This window comes from Oncorhynchus kisutch, linkage group LG16, assembly GCF_002021735.2.
Source record: "Oncorhynchus kisutch isolate 150728-3 linkage group LG16, Okis_V2, whole genome shotgun sequence".
Lineage (NCBI taxonomy): Eukaryota > Metazoa > Chordata > Actinopteri > Salmoniformes > Salmonidae > Oncorhynchus > Oncorhynchus kisutch.
Window position 1 is genome coordinate 1687457 of NC_034189.2, and position 20255 is coordinate 1707711.

The following is a 20255-nucleotide window of genomic DNA, read 5'->3' on the forward strand; positions in this document are numbered from 1 at the left end:
AGGCATTAGACCATTCTCCTTGTATGACTGGTGGAGGAGAGTCAGGTGTGTTCTACAGGTCATTCTGATAGGAGGCATTAGACCATTCTCCTTGAATGACTGGTGAGGAGAGTCAGGTGTGTTCTACAGGTCATTCTGATGGGAGACATTAGACCATTCTCCTTGTATGACTGGTGGAGGAGAGTCAGGTGTGTTCTACAGGTCATTCTGATGGGAGGCATTAGACCATTCTCCTTGTATGACTGGTGGAGGAGAGTCAGGTGTGTTCTACAGGTCATTCTGATAGGAGGCATTAGACCATTGTCATTATAAAGATATAACCTCGACAACATCCGGTGAAATTGCAGAGCGCGAAATTCAAAATACAAAAGTAGTAATTTTAAACATTCATTCTTCAACATAAAGCCGTCAAAATGCTGTAGACACCTTAAGGAATACGTGGCCAATAGGAACACAACGGTTTCAAAACATGAGTCACTTCCTGATTGGATTTTCCTCAGGCTTTCGCCTGCAATATCAGTTCTGTTATACTCACAGACAATATTTTTGACAGTTTTGGAAACTTCCAACACAAGAAAATGTCATAACAATAATGAGGCTATATACAAGGGGAACCAGTAATAAGCGTGCGAGGGTACAGGTTAGTTGAGGTAATTTGTACATGTAGGTTGGGGTAAAGTGACTCTGCACAGATGATAAACAGCGAGTAGCAGCAGTGTAAAAACAAAGGGGGAGGGGTTAAATAGTCTGGGTGGCCATTTGAATAACTGTTCAGCAGTCTTATGGCTTGGGGGTAGAAGGCTGTCGAGGAGCCTTTTCTTCCTAGACTTGGCGCTCCGGTACCGCTTGCCGTGTGGTAGCAGAGAGAACAGTTTATGACTTGGGTGACTGGAGTCTTTAACAATTTTTGGACCGTCCTCTGACACCGCCTAGTATATAGGTCCTGGATGTCGGGAAGTTTGGCCCCAGTGATTGTACTGGGCCATACGCACTACCCTCTGTAGTGCCTTAAGGTCAGATCCCGAGCAGTTGCAATACCAGGCAGGTATGCAAACGGTCAGGTTGCTCTCGATGGTGCAGCTGTAGAACTTTTTGAGGATCTGGGGACCCATGCCAAATCTTTTCAGTTTCCTGAAGGGTGTGGTCGTGCCCTCTTCATGACTGTCTTGGTGTGTTTGAACCATGATAGTTTGTTGGTGAGGTAGACACCAAGGAACTTGAAGCTCTAGACCCGTTCCACTTCAGCCCCATCGATGTTAATGGGAGCCTGTTCGGCCCTCTTTTTCTCATAGTCCACGATCATCTCCTTTGTCTTGCTCACATTGAGGGAGAGGTTGCTGTCCTGGCACCACACTGCCAGGTCTCTGACCTCCTCCCTATAGGCTGTCTCATCGTTGTCGGTGATCAGGCTGTTGTGTTGTCAGCAAACGTAATGATAGTTTTGGAGTCGTGCTTGGCCACGCAGTAGTGGGTGAACAGAGAGTACAGTTGGGGACTAAGAACCCAACCCTTCGGGGCCCCAGTGTTGAGGATCAGCATGGCAGATGTGTTGTTGCCTACCCTTACCACCTGGGGTGGCCCGTCAGGAAGTCCAGGATCCAGTTGCAGAGGGAGGTATTTAGTCCCAGGGTCCTTAGCTTATTGATGAGCTTTGTGGGAACTATGGTATTGAATGCTGAGCTGTAGTCAATGAACAGCATTCTCAGAAAGGGGTTACTTTTTCTAGGTGGGACCTAAGGGTGGATAATTTTGTTTAGTTTCACACTTTTTTGGTTACTACATGATTCCATATGTGTTGTTTCATTGTTTTGATGTCTTCACCTTTATTCTACATTGAAGAAAATAGTATGTATGAAGATTAACCATTGAATGTGTCGGTGTGTCCAAACTTCTGACTGGTACTGTATATATTTTATATATATTTATTGTCTGTGTATATCTATCTATCAACAGTGGCAAGAAGAAGTATGTGAACCCTTTGGAATTACCTGGATTTCTGCATATATTGGTCATTTGATCTGATCTGCATCTAAGTAACAACAGTAGACAAACACAGTGTGCTTAACTCTTGTGTTGTCTTAAGGGTAAAACATGACCTGCCACTGTGTTTAACAGCAGAGAAAACCCCCTTTGTTCATCATTTTGACCCTGCTGTTATAAAATCATTTACACACCACAAAAAACACAAATACACACACACAATGACAAATTGAGATTATGTGTGCTACCGATTGAACTCAGCCAGCAACTACAGAAGAGGAAGATCACCATAGTTGGCACAGTTAGAAAGAACAAGCCTGAGCTCCCCCCTGCACTCCTCACAACAAGGGGGAGAGAGGCCTTCTCATCAAAGTCTGCCTTCACCACCACCACCACCACTCTAGTTTCTTACCTCCCAAAGAGGAACAAGAATGTGGTCCTCCTGACCACACTGCACAAAACTGCTGAGATCAGTGATCGTGAGGACAAGAAATCAGCCATCATTCTGATTATAACCACAACAAAGGAGGTGTGGACAACCTGGACAAGGTGATTGGAAATTACAGCTGCAGGAGGATGACTGCTGCTGGCCCCTGGTCATCTTCCATTACCATAAAAGTGTCAACATACAATGCCTTCGTGATATGGAACTAGATCAACCCTACCTGGATACCTGATAAGCGGAACAAGAGGAGAGTGTTCCTGGAGCAGCTGGGAAAGGCCCTTGTAACTCCACCCATTCAAAGAAGGGAGCCCCTCCCCCACACAGCAGCCTCTGCAGCGCTTTTGAAAGCAGTTTTTTTATTTGATTAATTTCACCTTTATTTAACCAGGTAGGCTAGTTGAGAACACCTTTATTTAACCAGGTAGACTAGTTGAGAACACCTTTATTTAACCAGGTAGGCTAGTTGAGAACACCTTTATTTAACCAGGTAGGCCAGTTGAGAACACCTTTATTTAACCAGGTAGGCTAGTTGAGAACACCTTTATTTTACCAGGTAGGCTAGTTGGGAACACCTTTATTTAACCAGGTAGGCTAGTTGAGAACAAGAACTCCTTTACAGCTGAGACCTGGCCAAGATAAAGCAAAGCAGTGCGACACAAACAACAACACAGAGTTACACATGGGATAAACGAACGTACAGTCAATAACACAATAGAAAATCTGTATACAGTGTGTGAAAATGAAGTAAGGAGGTAAGGCAATAAATAGGCCATAGTGGTGAAGTAATTACAATTTAGCAATTAACACTGGAGTGATAGATTTGCAGATGAGGATGTGTAAGTTGAAATATTGGTATAAATACTGGTATGCAAAAGAACAGAAAAATCCCCCCACAAAAGTAATATGGGGATGAGGTAGGTAGTTGGTTGGATGGGCTATTTACAGATGGGCTGTGTACAGCTGCAGCGATCGGTAAGCTGCTCTGACAGCCAATGCTTGAAGTTAGTGAGGGAGATATAAGTCTCCAACTTCAGTGATTTTTGCAATTCGTTCCAGTCATTGGCAGCAGAGAACTGGAAGGAGGTGTTGGCTTTGGGGATGGCCAGTGAAATATACCTGCTGGAGTGCATGCTATGAGTGGGTGTTGCTATGGTGACCAGTGAGCTGAGATAAGGGCTGTATCTTGTCCTGATCCACCTGAGGCTGCAACTGGGGCAGGCAAGAGGAGGACAAATACTATGTGCTGCACATGTGAGAAATACATCAGCACAGTCCAGGCAAGTGGGAAGGTGAACGGAAAGGGTCTGGAGCATCGAACCGCCCTTGCTGTCTGTCTGGCCGGTTCCCCTCTTTCCACTGGGATTGTCTGCCTATAACCCTATTACAGGGGCTGGCTTACTGGGGCTCTCTCATACCGTCCCTGGGAGGGGTGCGTCACCTGAGTGGGTTGAGTCACTGATGTGATCATCCTGTCTGGGTTGCCCCCCCCCCCCTTGTGTTGTGCCGTGGCGAAGATCTTTGTGGGCTATACTCAGTCTTGGTAAGTTGGTGGTTGAAGATATCCCTCTAGTGGTGTGGGGGCTGTGCTTTGGCAAAGTGGGTGGGGTTATATCCTTCCTGTTTGGCCCTGTCCGAGGGTGTCCTCGGATGGGGCCACAGTGTCTCCTGACCCCTCCTGTCTCAGCCTCCAGTATTTATGCTGCAGTAGTTTATGTGTCGGGGGGCTAGGGTCAGTTTGTTATATCTGGAGTACTTCTCCTGTCCTTTTCGGTGTCCTGTGTGAATTTAAGTGTGCTCTCTCTAATTCTCTCTTTCTCTCTTTCTTTCTCTCTCTCGGAGGACCTGAGCCCTAGGACCATGCCTCAGGACCACCTGACATGATGACTCCTTGCTGTCCCCAGTCCACCTGGCCGTGCTGCTGCTCCAGTTTCAACTGTTCTGCCTTATTATTGGACCATGCTGGTAATTTATGAACATTTGAACATCTTGGCCATGTTCTGTTATAATCTCCACCCAGCACAGCCAGAAGAGGACTGGCCACCCCACATAGCCTGGTTCCTCTCTAGGTTTCTTCCTAGGTTTTGGCCTTTCTAGGGAGTTTTTCCTAGCCACCGTGCTTCTACACCTGCATTGCTTGCTGTTTGGGGTTTTATGCTGGGTTTCTGTACAGCACTTTGAGATATCAGCTGATGTACGAAGGGCTATATAAATAAATTTGATTTGATTAGATTTGTGTAGTAATTAAAACGAGTGGTGTCCACTGCTTAAATCTAGTTATTCTGCATTGTGAAGAGGGAAAATCCAGATATTCACAAAGTCTGTGATGAATGACAGGTTGTTTCTGAAAGGAATTTATAATATCTGTACATTATAGGAACACCTGTAATTATAAAAGTACAATGATCGATGTTTTGCTTTAGCTTTGAGATGAAGAATCAATGGTAGACACCTTGCAAGTGCATTAAAAGATCAGCTGTACAAGTCTGTTTGTTGAAACTATACTTTCAGTTCCTGTTGATGCTATGTTCCAGACTTACTTCTCCCTGCACATCATAGCAATAGGAGGAAGAAGGATTGGGAGACATCTTTGTAATAGCAACTATTAATTATGAATTTATAAATATTAAAGGTATTAAAGTTAAGGGAAATCACCCTGGGCGGGTGAACCTCAGTAGGGGATAAAAAGGGAAAACCCCATTTTGGAAGCTGAGTGTATTACTTGCAAGTTACTGTAAGTGTAGACCCTTGGTTGCAAACCAGCTTGCAATCCTTATTAAACAAACTAACCTCTGATCAAATAAGGTTCCTGTGGTCTCTTGTATGAACTGAGGGCAGAAATCCCTTACATTTCTTCATGCAAAATAGATTTGGGGTTTAAAATTCTTAAGGATTAGCCCCTTTTTATTTCTCAGGCCCTGAAGCAAGGATATTTATTTTATTTCACATTTATTTAACCAGGTTGGCTAGTTGAGAACAAGTTCTCATTTACAACTGCGACCTGGCCAAGATAAAGCATAGCAGTGTGAGCAGACAACACAGAGTTACACATGGAGTAAACAATTAACAAGTCAATAACCCAGTAGAAAAAAATAGTCTATATACAATGTGTGCAAAAGGCATGAGGAGGTAGGCAAATAATTACAATTTAGCAGATTAACACTGGAGTGATAAATGATCAGATGGTCATGTACAGGTAGAGATATTGGTGTGTAAAAGAGCAGAAAAGTAAATAAATAAAAACAGTATGGGGATGAGGTAGGTAAATTGGGTGGGCTATTTGCCGATGGACTATGTACAGCTGCAGCGATCGGTTAGCTGCTCAGATAGCAGATGTTTAAAGTTGGCGAGGGAGATAAAAGTCTCCAACTTCAGCGATTTATGCATATTATTAGTACCATTTGAAAGGAAACACTTTGACATTTATGGAAATGTGAAAGGAATATAGTAGAATATAACACAACAGATCTAGTAAAATATAATACAATACAATGAAAAAAACCAAAGTTATTTTGTATCTTTTTTTGTACCATCACCTTTGAAATGCAAGAGAAAGACCATAATGTATTATTTCAGCCCATGTATAGATTCTGGCCACTAGATGGCATCAGTGTATGTGCAAAGTTATAGACTGATCCAATGAATCATTGTATTTCTGTTCAACATTTTGTATCAAGACTGCCCAATTTGTTTATTAATACATTTTCATGTTGAAAATGGTGCACTCTCCTCATACAATACCATTGTATTATTTCACAGTAATAGCTACTATAAATTGGACAGTGTAGTTAGATTAACAATAATTTAAGCTTTCTGCCATTATCAGATATGTCTATGTCCTGGGAAATGTTCTTGTTACTATCAATCTCATGCTAATCGCATTAGCCTACTCAACCGTCCCGTGGAAGCCGATCCCAAAAAGTTTTTAAGCTGCTTTATTGTAGGGGTTTAGTGAAGGCGGGTCATTTTTTTTTACCCTTGAGACAAGGGGAGTATACAGTATACAGAACCTGGGTGTTTGAGGGAGAGAGATTAAAGGAATTCAATTTCTCTATGTTTTAATACCCAATTAAAATTAAACACTCTGTCAATTCATAAGGATTTGTAAGACCCTTATTCTATAATAATGGACAGAGCCCAGTCTTAAAGTCAATCAGCAGAGTTTATTCACGAGAGTACTGAACACGATACAGTTTACCACAGGTTATAAACTGAAAATTATGTCATTAGTTTCAGCACCAACCAGTGCCATCTCCGTTCCAGTACAAAGGCTGTATCTCAAGCCTTCCCACATCCGTCTCCCTACCAATTTAATATAATTTACGGCTGAGCCAAGGTTTTCCGGTGTAGATAAGCATTCTAGCCGGTCTGAAGATTTAGTTTATTCATTCCTACCAAGGAACAGATCGTCATTGTTCTAATCCTTGATTCATTCACGCACATTATATTCAGTACTAAGATTAAGAAAGAAAATTTATATACACTAACATAATAGTATTCTGATTAGTCAGTCCTGATTGAAATGTATACATAATTAGTCATCATTGATAAAAAAAATCCCTTAACAGGGGGATGCCTTTCTATACCCAGAAAGGGCCATGTTATGACACTAGCTAAATAATGAACCATATTCCCAATTCAAACTATACTAGCAATAAAAAATGATTGTCATAGCTAGCTAAAGTTAACCAAATAGGTTCAATGTTAGCTAGTTAGCAGCCAGCAGCCTAATGTCAGGTAGATAGAGAACAGTTGTCATGGGTGTCGTAAGGAGGAGACCAAGGCGTAGCGTGCCATGTGTACATTCTTTTATTAAGAATGAACACTGAACAAAACAAACAAAATAACAAAACGAACCATGAAGCTAATATGTATAGTGCAGACAGAACAAGAACCCACAAATACCCTAGGAAAATGGCTACCTAAATACGGTCCCCAATCAGAGACAACGATAAACAGCTGCCTCTGATTGGGAACCATATCAGGCCACCATAGACCTACATATACCTAGACTTTCAAAAAAACCTAGATATACAAAAACTCCCTAGACAATAAAAAACTAACATACCCTCGTCACACCCTGACCCAAAATATCAAGAAAGCAGAGATAAGGTCGGAGCGTGACAACAGTAAGCTTTAACTTGCAACATCCTGATGAAATTAGAAATGCAGAAAATGTAGCTGGACTCTTCCACATGCATGAATTCTTCACAGCAAACTGGAACCACTTTAAATAAGGAAGACATCCTGTGTCGTTTCTGTTTTGTTTGTACAGCTTGCTTAGCCCATCGTGTCAAATCACTCTGGTTCACATCGTCTGATTCATTTTTAGAGTCAGCATGGTAAAGATCGTCTTCCTGAAAGTATTCAATCACAACTTTTTATCTACACAAATAATTGTATATAAAGAAGATTCTACACGACAGACCAATCCGAAACTCATCTCTCGGCATGTCCAGTCATTATCTCAGCCAATCATGGCTAGCGCGAAGGTTGCCAACTTTTTCTGTGGCTAAAACCAGCAAGTTTCATAATTTAACAATTTAATTCGTATATATAGATGGCATACAAGTTTGTTATTAAGGCACATGAAAGTTCATATGTTCAAGAAGGCTATTCTGCCAAAAAATAATTTTTTATGAAATAATATATAAAAATAAACATTCAATCGCCTCTCCTGTGAAGTCATGAAGTCATCATGACTTGCGACATGAACCTAGTTTCCTGAAACTAGTCAAACATGGGTTGTATTAACAATGGGTTTTGTTCTTTTCTTGTGGCAACAGGTCACAAAAAAATATGGATCCCCATTTGCTGCTGCCAATGTTCTGTCTGGTGTGAACGCTCTCTTGAGATCATGCCACAGCATCTCAATCGGGTTGAGGTCAGGACTCTGACTGGGCCACTCCAGAAGGCGTATTTTATTATGTTTATTCTGCTGATTCATTTCTGTGTCCTGTTGTCCTGTTGCATCACCCAATTTATGTTGAGCTTCAATTGGTGGACAGATATCCTTACATTCTCCTGCAAAATATCTTTATAATCTTGGTAATTCATTTTTCCATAGATGATAGCAAGCTGTCCAGCTTGCTATCGTTCGCTCTATTGCGAACTTCAGACATGCAGCAATGTTTTTTTTGGACCGCAGTGGCTTCTTCTGTGGTGTCCTCTTATGAACACCATTCTTGTTTAGTGTTTAACCTTTCTGGAAACAGGGGCAGTATTTAGTAGCTTGGATGAATAATGTGCCCTATTTAAACTGCCTGTTACTCAGGCCCAGAAGCTAGGATATGCATGTGCATGGTAGTATTGGATAGAAAAACACTCTAAAGTTTCAAAACTGTTAAAATAATGTTTGTGAGTATAGCAGAACTGATATGGCGGAAAATCCATCCAGGGATTGCTTTTATTTTCTCTCCATCCTATCCACCACACAAAGACCTATGACACAGTTCGTGATCGCTATGGCTTCCACTACATGTGGCCAGGCTTTAGGAATTGTTTCAGGCTTGTATTCTGAAAAATGAGGGAGTAACATCACTTCCAATGACAGTGGAAATTTGTTTGTTGCACGTCTTTCCTGTTTTTCCTTTTCTATTGAAGGAGTCCTGTTGAAATATTATTGGTTATTTATGACAAAAACATCCTGAGGATTATAAACATCGTTTGACATGTTTCTACAAACTTTTATGATACTTTTTTAGATTTTTCGTCTGCCTGCTGCTGACCGAGCTTTGTGCCAATGGATACCTGAACTAAACCACTTTGGAGCCAGTGGATTACTGAACAAAACTTGCTAACAAAACAGAGGTTTTGGACATAAAGAGGGAGTTTATAGAACAAAACTAACCATTATTGTGTTACTGGGAGTCTTGTGAGTGCAACCATATGAAGATCATCAAAGGTAAGTGATTCATTTTATCGCTATTTCTGACTTTTGTGACTCCTTTACTTGGCTTGTAACTGTATGTAATGTTTTGCTAGCTGAGAGCTGTCCTCAGATAATCGCAGTTAAATTAAAACCTCTTAGTAGTTAGGGTGCCTTTTTTCAACTTCTGGATATAAAGCGTGCAAAATGTCAACGTCCTGCTACTCATGCCAGGAATATAGTATATGCATATGATTAGTATGTGTGGATAGAAAACACTCTGAAGTTTATAAAACTGGTTAAATCATGTCTGTGACTATAACAGAACTTGTGTAGCAGGCAAACACCCAAGGAAAAACTGTTCAGAAAAAAATATAAAAAATCCCTCCGCCAGGTCCCTGTATTGTCTATGGCAAGGGAAAATAGATAACGCCCAGCTTACAGTTTCTACGACTTCCACACGATGTCGCCAGTCTTGGGAATTGGGTTGAAGTTAATTCTTGGTGAAATGAAGAATAGGCACTTCCTGTCACACACCGGATATGTATGAAAGAGAGAAAATCATCCATGATTTGTTGACTCACTGCTATTGAATACAGATCGCCCCGTCATCAATTTGATCGATTATTAACGTTTACAAATACCTAAAGTTGGATTACAAAAGTAGTTTGAAGGATTTTGGCAAAGTTTATAGACAACTTTTTTTATTTAAAAAAAATGACGTTGCGTTTTGGAAAGCTGTTTTTTTCTGGATCAGACAGGCTTTATAAATGGACATTTTGGGTATACATGGACGGATATAATCGAAAAAAAGAACCAATTGTGATGTTTATGGGACATATTGGAGTGCCAACAAAGAAGCTCGTCAAAGGTAATGCATGTTTTATATTTTATTTCTGCGTTTAGTGTAGCGCCGGCTACGCTAACTACTTTGTTTACGTCTCGTTCGTGTGTTTCGGGGGGGGGGGGGGGTTATCAGATAATAGCTTCTCATGCTTTCGCCAAAAAGCATTTTTAAAATCTGACATGATGGCTGGATTCACAACGAGTGTAGCTTTAATTGAGTACCCTGCATGTGTGATTTAATGAAAGTTTGAGTTTTTATCTCATACTATTTGAATTTGCCGCTCTGCATTTCAGGCTCCAGGCTATTGGCTAGGAGAGACGCAAGCGTTTCAATATCCTTAAGAGGTTTAAGTCTTTTGAAATCATTTTTCAGTTAAGGAATTTTTATTTTACTTCTAAATTTCTATTATGAGATTTCTGTTGTTTGAATTTGGCGCTCTGCAATTTCACTGGCTGTTGGCCAGGTGTTCCATTAGCGGAACACCTTTCCCTAATTAACGTATGATAGAGTCATCAACAGAGATGTTAACATGTTCCAGAGATTTATGTTAGTCTTTAGCTGACACTCTAGGATTCTTCTTACAGTTTTTTTCGATTGCTAAACGACAGTGGGCACAACTGGAGTCACATGTGCAAAACTCTAACTACAGTCTGCACTACCAACAGTCACCTGAGCTAAACAGTTCACATCACCTGCAAAACTCATTCCAAGTAACACAACTCTTAACACATGGCTCAAAACACGCTCAGTGCAGCCAAACATTATGCACAACCCTCACTGAGGTAACACACACTGTCACTCAGAACACTGAGAGTAAAAACACTAGCATCACCAATACAGAAAATACTAACTTTTCATCTTTACAGTTTGAACCATTTCAGTGACTTCATACAAAGTAATATTTTCTTCAAAGAACAGAGTGACATTCTTTCACATGATTTATTACAATTCTTTAAGGTAAATGAAAATGATTTATAACAATTCTTTAAGGTAAATGAAAATGATTTATAACAATTCTTTAAGGTAAATGAAAATGATTTATAACAATTCTTTAAGGTAAATGAAAATGATTTATAACAATTCTTTAAGGTAAATGAAAATGATTTATAACAATTCTTTAAGTCAAATGAAAATGATTTATAACAATTCTTTAAGGTAAATGAAAATGATTTATAACAATTCTTTAAGGTAAATGAAAATGATTTATAACAATTCTTTAAGGTAAATGAAAATGATTTATAACAATTCTTTAAGGTAAATGAAAATGATTTATAACAATTCTTTAAGGTAAATGAAAATGATTTATAACAATTCTTTAAGGTAAATGAAAATGATTTATAACAATTCTTTAAGGTAAATGAAAATGATTTATAACAATTCTTTAAGGTAAATGAAAATTAGCAGTTTGCTTCAATAGTCTGTAGTAATTTACAGAATTACAGTAATGAGCAAAAAAAGTACTGTAAATATTTTGTATAGCTGTGTACGTAACCTCAGACATCTTACCTGGACATATTGGTATCTTTGCTCTTTTACCCGTTCACTGTTTCTCTCGAATGGTACAGTGTATAACTGTTTCATTGTAACTTGGTGTTTCTTTAGGACTCAAGCAATAGTTGTTGTGCTGACAGAATTAACATTTTCAAATATATCATTATCAGCCAGCACTCTATCTTGAATCTCCCACAGTTATATTGCATTGTTGACAACAACCATGTCAACAATAGCATTTTCCTGCGCATCTGAAAATATTTTTCCTCTTCCCCCTGTTGGGGGCAGCCTTTGGGTCCTGTTGTAAAAAGATATTTTACAGTCAAACTTACTGTAATATATATCTGTGTAAATATTCTATAATTGCAATACAAAATAGATTCCTGTAATGTTTTCATTTACTGTAAGGATGTAACTCTCACCTGTTTGCATGATGGAAAATTCGCATTACAGATGCCACTGTGGATCTTTGCAGATTGGGTTGCACCCTCAACCCTGCCTCTCTCAATGAGAGACCATGGTTCACGACATGGTCTATAAGTGTAGCCCTTATTTCATCTGAAATAACAGCTCTTTGTCTTCTTTGTCTTCCTCCACGCATCCGCCCTCTCCCTGCCACCCTTCTCCCTCCACAAACCCATCTTCCTTTCCAAAATGAGTCTTTCTGAGCTCTACCTATATATACTGTAATATGTGTGTGTGTTCACTAACAAGTCTAAAACAAGACACCTGCTTAGCCTTTCAGCTGAAATTGCAATCAGCAGTGTTTGAAAGGCACAAGGCTGAAATCTATTCCGTTTTGAATGTGTGGTTCACAGTTTTGACAGCAGTGTGTTAGCATTTGAACAAAGTGCTGTAAATCCACAGTGTTGTGCAGGTTGTGGTTAAAGTCATGGGATAAGTGTGTAGAGTTTTGAAAACTGTGTTCAAGCAATGAAAAACGAACTAGAGTTTGGTCCACATGAACTGCTGCTGTGCAGACTGTAGTTAGAGTTTTGCACATGTGACTCCAGGTGTGTCCACTGTCGTTTAGCAATCGAACAAAACTGTAACCTCGTTGAGCATTCTGCACTGTGAGCTTGCAGTCATTGCTGCAGATGGCCACTCCTTGGGAGAGTAGCAACAGTGCTGAACTTTAACCATTTACAGACAATTTGTCTTACCGAGGACTGGTGAACATCAAGGCTTTTAGAGATACTTTGTAACTCTTTCCAGCTTTATGCAAGTCAACAATCCTTAATTTTAGGTCTTCTGAGATCTCTTTTGTTCGAGGCATGGTTCACATCAGGCAATGTTTCTTGTGAACAGCAAACTTGAACCCTTGTGCAGTCTTAACATCATCTATACTCCCCTTGTCCTAAGAGTAAAAAAATGACCCACCTTCACTAAACCCCTAAAATAAAGCATCTTAAAAACTTATTTGGCATCGGTGTCCCTTAAACGGGACGGTTGAGCTAACCGAAAAGCACGGTTGTTTTTTTTCATTGTATTATCTTTTACCAGATCTTTTACATTTCCATAAACTTCTAACTATTTCCTTTTAAATGGAACCAATAATATGCATATCCTTGCTCCTGAGCCTGAGCTAAAGGCAGTTCAATTTGGGTCATTTTAGGAGAAAATATAAATAAAATAGTTAATTTTAAACCCCAATGTCACGGTCGTCCTCCTCTTCATCTGAAGAGGAGAGGCGAGAAGGATCGGACCAAAATGCGGCGTCGTAAGTGTCCATGGTAAATCTTTAATACCGAAAGTACTGACACTGTATACAAAACAATAAACAAATGACGACCGTGAAGCTACAACATAGACAATCACCCACAAACACACAGTGACACCCAGGCTACCTAAGTATGATTCTCAATCAGAGACAACTAATGACACCTGCCTCTGATTGAGAACCATACTAGGCCGAAACATAGAAAACCCCAAATCATAGAAAATCAAACATAGACTGCCCACCCAACTCACGCCCTGACCATACTAAATAAATACAAAACAAAGGAAATAAAGGTCAGAACGTGACACCCAAATCAATTTTGCATGAAGAAATGTAAGGGATTTCTGCCCTCAGTTCATACAAGAGACCACAGGAACCTTATTTGATCAGAGGTTAGTTTGTTTAAGGATTGCAAGCTGGTTTGCAACCAGGGGTCTACACTTACAGTAATATGCAAGTAATACACTCAGCTTCCAAAATGGGGTTTTCCCTTTTTATCCCCTACTGAGGTTCACCCGCCCAGGGTGATTTCCCTTAACTTTAATACCATAAAACATCATTAATAGTTGCTATTACAAAGATGTCTCTGCTAGGCGGAGCTCAGCATATTGTTATTTGCAGTTAGTTTCCAAATCCTTCTTCCTCCTATTGCTATGATGTGCAGGGAGAAGTAAGTCTGGAACATAGCATCAACAGGAACTGAAAGTATAGTTTCAACAAACAGACTTGTACGGTTGATCTCTTCATGCACTTGCAAGGTGTCTACCATTGATTCTTCATCTCAAAGCTAAAGCAAAACATCGATCATTGTACTTTTATAATTACAGGTGGTCCTATAATGTACAGATGTTATATAATTCCTTTCAGAAACAACCTGTCATTCATCACAGACTTTGTGAATATCTGGGTATTCCCTCTTCACAATGCAGAATAACTAGATTTAATCAGTGGACACCACTCGTTTTAATTACTACACACCTGTCATGATTGTTTCCATTACTAAAGTAGAGGTTTAGTATTATTATTGCTAAAGGTACTGCATATGTGTAAACAATTATTTAGCACTAGTATAGGCTTTATGCAGAAAGTAGTTTTGTATGCAATTTATTGAATGGAAACAATAACAGTCTTGAATGTTGTGGCAACATGGTGATATGTTCTTATATACTTTACACTGAGGAATTCAGCTACAAAATACTAGTCTTCTCCCATTTTTTTAACCATTGCCTCCACCCACAAGGTGTATAAACAACAACAACAAAAATGTGAAGAATATAAATCAATCAACTCTAATTAGCACATGTAGGACAGTATGCAAGTGTGTGTGCATGGACCTCCACCCACTCATAGCATATTTCACTGGTATTCCAAAGCCAACACCTCCTTTCGCCGCATTTCCATCCAGTTCTCATATCTCCCTCACTAACTTCAAGCATCGGTTGTCACAGCAGCTAACCAATCACTGCAGCTGTACACAGCCCATCTGTAAATAACCCATCCAACTACCTACCTCATCACCATATTAGTTTTTTTGGGGGGGGGTTCTGTTCTTTTGCACACCAGTATTTATACCAGTATTCTTACTTGCACAAAATCATCTGCACCTCTATCACTCCAGTGTTAATTGCTCAATTGTAATTACTTCACCACTATGGCCTATTGATTGCCTTACCTCCTTACTTCATTTTCACACACTGTATATAGATGTTCTATTGTGTTATTGACTGTACGTTTGTTTATCCCATGTGTAACTCTGTGTTGTTGTTTGTGTCACACTGCTTTGCTTTAGCTTGGCCAGGTCTCAGCTGTAAATGAGATCTTGTTCTCAACTAGCCTACCTGGTTAAATAAAGGTGTTCTCAACTAGCCTACCTGGTTAAATAAAGGTGTTCTCAACTAGCCTACCTGGTTAAATAAAGGTGTTCTCAACTAGCCTACCTGGTTAAATAAAGGTGAAATTAATCAAATAAAAAACTGCTTTCAAAAGCGCTGCAGAGGCTGCTGTGTGGGGGAGGGGCTCCCTTCTTTGAATGGGTGGAGTTACAAGGGCCTTTCCCAGCTGCTCCAGGAACACCCTCCTCTTGTTTCGCTTATCAGGCATCCAGGTAGGGTTGGTATGAGGACACATCAATGACGTAATGGAAGATGACCAGGGGCCAGCAGCAGTCATCCTCCTGCAGCTGTAATTTCCAATAACCTTGTCCAGGTTGTCCACACCTCCTTTGTTGTGGTTATAATTCCGAATGATGGCTGATTTCTTGTCCTCACGATCACTGATCTCAGCAGTTTTGTGCAGTGTGGTCAGGAGGACCACATTCTTGTTCCTCTTTGGGAGGTAAGAAACTAGAGTGGTGGTGGTGGTGAAGGCAGACTTTGATGAGACGGCCTCTCTCCCCCTTGTTGTGAGGAGTGCAGGGGGGAGCTCAGGCTTGTTCTTTCTAACTGTGCCAACCATGGTGATCTTCCTCTTCTGTAGATGCTGGCTGAATTCAATCGGTAGCACACATAATCTCAATTTGTCATTGTGTGTGTGTGTTTGTGTATTTGTGGGTTTTGTGGTGTGTAAATGATTTTATAACAGCAGGGTCAAAATGATGAACAAAGGGGGTTTTCTCTGCTGTTAAACACAGTGGCAGGTCATGTTTTACCCTTAAGACAACACAAGAGTTAAGCACACTGTGTTTGTCTACTGTTGTTACTTAGATGCAGATCAGATCAAATGACCAATATATGCAGAAATCCAGGTAATTCCAAAGGGTTCACATACTTCTTCTTGCCACTGTTGATAGATAGATATACACAGACAATAAATATATATAAAATATATACAGTACCAGTCAGAAGTTTGGACACACCGACACATTCAATGGTTAATCTTCATACATACTATTTTCTTCAATGTAGAATAAAGGTGAAGACATCAAAACAATGAAACAACACATATGGAATCATGTAGAAACCAAGAAAGTGTTAAACAAAGCAAAATATATTTTATATTTGAGAGTCTTCAAAGTATCCACCCACCTGTCTGAGAATACTGCTCATTGGCTACAGCTCAGCATTCAATACCATGTTGCCCACAAAGCTCATCACAAAGCTAAGAATCCTGGGACTAAACGCCTCCATCTGCAACTGGATCCTGGACTTCCTGACAGGCCGCCCCAGGTGGTAAGGGTAGGCAACAACACATCTGCCATGCTGATCCTCAACACTGGGGCCCCTCAGTGTTGCATGCTTAGTCCCCTACTATACTCCCTGTTCACCCACTACTGCGTGGCCAAGCACGACTCCAACACCATCATTAAGTTTGCTGACTACACAACAGTGCTATGCCTGATCACCGACAACGATGAGACAGCTTACAGGGAGGAGGTCATAGACCTTGCAGAGTGGTGCCAGGACAGAAACCTCTCCCTCAATGTGAGCAAGACAAATGAGATGATCGTTAGAGAAATGGAGGGCCGAACAGGCTCCCATTAACATTGATGGGGCTGCAGTGGAGCGGATCGAGAGCTTCAAGTTCCATGGTATCCACATCACCAACAAACTATCATGGTTCAAACACACCAAGAAGAGAGCACGACAACACCTTTTCCCCCTCAGAAGACTGAAAAGATTTGTCATGGGTCCCCAGATCCTCAAAAAGTTCTACAGCTGCACCATCGAGAGCCTCCTGACCAGTTTCATCACCACCTGGTATGGCAACTGCTCGGCATCTCGACTGTATGGCACTACAGAGGGACCTATATACTAGGCGGTGTCAGAGGACAGCCCAAAAAATTGTTAAAGACTCCAGTCACCCAAGTCATAAACTGTTCTCCCTGCTACCGCACGGCAATAGGTACCGGAGTGCCAAGTCTAGGAAGAAAAGGCTCCTCGACAGCTTCTACCCCCAAGCCATAAGACTGCTGAACAATTAATCAAATGGCCACCGGACTATTTACATTACTATCCCACCCCCCCTTGTTTTTACACTGCTGCTACTCGCTGAATATTATCTATGCATAGTCACTTTACAAATGACCTCGACTAACCTGTATCCCGCACATTGACTTGGTACCGGTACCCCCTGTATATCGCCTCGTTACTAACCTGTACCCCCGCACATTGACTTGGTACCGGTACCCCCTGTATATCGCCTCGTTACTAACCTGTACCCTGCACATTGAATTGGTACCGGTACCCCCTGTATATCGCCTCGTTACTAACCTGTACCCTGCACATTGACTTGGTACCGGTACCCCCTGTATATCGCCTCGTTACTAACCTGTACCCCCGCACATTGACTTGGTACCGGTACCCCCTGTATATCGCCTCATTACTAACCTGTACCCTGCACATTGACTTGGTACCGGTACCCCCTGTATATCGCCTCGTTACTAACCTGTACCCTGCACATTGACTTGGTACCGGTACCCCCTGTATATCGCCTCGTTACTAACCTGTACCCTGCACATTGAATTGGTACCGGTACCCCCTGTATATCGCCTCGTTACTAACCTGTACCCTGCACATTGACTTGGTACCGGTACCCCCTGTATATCGCCTCGTTACTAACCTGTACCCTGCACATTGACTTGGTACCGGTACCCCCTGTATATCGCCTCGTTACTAACCTGTACCCTGCACATTGACTTGGTACCGGTACCCCCTGTATATCGCCTCGTTACTAACCTGTACCCTGCACATTGACTTGGTACCGGTACCCCCTGTATATCGCCTCGTTACTAACCTGTACCCTGCACATTGAATTGGTACCGGTACCCCCTGTATATCGCCTCGTTACTAACCTGTACCCCCGCACATTGACTTGGTACCGGTACCCCCTGTATATCGCCTCATTACTAACCTGTACCCTGCACATTGACTTGGTACCGGTACCCCCTGTATATCGCCTCGTTACTAACCTGTACCCTGCACATTGACTTGGTACCGGTACCCCCTGTATATCGCCTCGTTACTAACCTGTACCCTGCACATTGACTTGGTACCGGTACCCCCTGTATATCGCCTCGTTACTAACCTGTACCCTGCACATTGACTTGGTACCGGTACCCCCTGTATATCGCCTCGTTACTAACCTGTACACTGCACATTGACTTGGTACCGGTACCCCCTGTATATCGCCTCGTTACTAACCTGTACCCTGCACATTGAATTGGTACCGGTACCCCCTGTATATCGCCTCGTTACTAACCTGTACCCTGCACATTGACTTGGTACCGGTACCCCCTGTATATCGCCTCGTTACTAACCTGTACCCTGCACATTGACTTGGTACCGGTACCCCCTGTATATCGCCTCGTTACTAACCTGTACCCTGCACATTGAATTGGTACCGGTACCCCCTGTATATCGCCTCGTTACTAACCTGTACCCTGCACATTGACTTGGTACCGGTACCCCCTGTATATCGCCTCGTTACTAACCTGTACCCTGCACATTGACTTGGTACCGGTACCCCCTGTATATCGCCTCGTTACTAACCTGTACCCTGCACATTGACTTGGTACCGGTACCCCCTGTATATCGCCTCGTTACTAACCTGTACCCTGCACATTGAATTGGTACCGGTACCCCCTGTATATCGCCTCGTTACTAACCTGTACCCTGCACATTGACTTGGTACCGGTACCCCCTGTATATCGCCTCGTTACTAACCTGTACCCCCGCACATTGACTTGGTACCGGTACCCCCTGTATATCGCCTCGTTACTAACCTGTACCCTGCACATTGACTTGGTACCGGTACCCCCTGTATATCGCCTCGTTACTAACCTGTACCCTGCACATTGACTTGGTACCGGTACCCCCTGTATATCGCCTCGTTACTAACCTGTACCCCCGCACATTGACTTGGTACCGGTACCCCCTGTATATCGCCTCGTTACTAACCTGTACCCCCGCACATTGACTTGGTACCGGTACCCCCCTGTATATCGCCTCGTTACTAACCTGTACCCTGCACATTGACTTGGTACCGGTACCCCCTCTATATCGCCTCGTTACTAACCTGTACCCTGCACATTGACTTGGTACCGGTACCCCCTGTATATCGCCTCGTTACTAACCTGTACCCTGCACATTGACTTGGTACCGGTACCCCCTGTATATCGCCTCGTTACTAACCTGTACCCTGCACATTGACTTGGTACCGGTACCCCCTGTATATCGCCTCGTTACTAACCTGTACCCTGCACATTGACTTGGTACCGGTACCCCCTGTATATCGCCTCGTTACTAACCTGTACCCTGCACATTGACTTGGTACCGGTACCCCCTGTATATCGCCTCGTTATCGTTGTCATTTTATTGTGTCACTTTTTGATTCACATTTTTTTCACTTTAGTTTATTTATAAAATATTTTCTTAACTCTATTTCTTGAACTGTATTGTTGGTTAAGGGCTTGTCTGTCTGGGTGTTTTAACTTCCTTGTTCTGTTGCATGATGGGTACTGTGGTTTACCTGCCAGTGATGACTCTAGCTGTTGTTTTTGCATCGATCGTTTGTACTCTTCTGTACATTTTTACATCACACTGCTTTGAGTGGTGCTGTGTTGAGAGAATTCCAGCATGCCAAGGGCTTGTCAGCATTCAACAGTAAGGTGTTGTATTGAGTATTCAGCGCACATGACAAATACGATTTGATTTTATTTTGCCTTGATGTCAGCTTTGCACACTCTTGGCATTTTCTCAACCAGCTTCAACTGGAATGCTTTTCACTTTGCGGTCCAACTCATCCTAAACCATCTCAATTGGGTTGAGGTCGGGTGATTGTGGAGGCCAGGTCATCTGATGCAGCAATCCATCATTCTCCGTCTTGGTTAAATAGCCCTTACACAGACTAGAGGTGTGTTGGGTCATTGTCCTATTGAAAAACAAATGATAGTCCCAGTAAGTGCAAACCA

At 41.7% G+C, this 20255-nt stretch overlaps 1 protein-coding gene across 3 annotated transcripts in view; it reads left to right on the forward strand.

Annotated features, from left to right (window-relative positions):
- LOC109882059 (Fc receptor-like protein 5) overlaps positions 1-20255 on the forward strand; it is a 305344-nt gene that overhangs the window by 247508 nt on the left and 37581 nt on the right. The window lies entirely within an intron of this gene.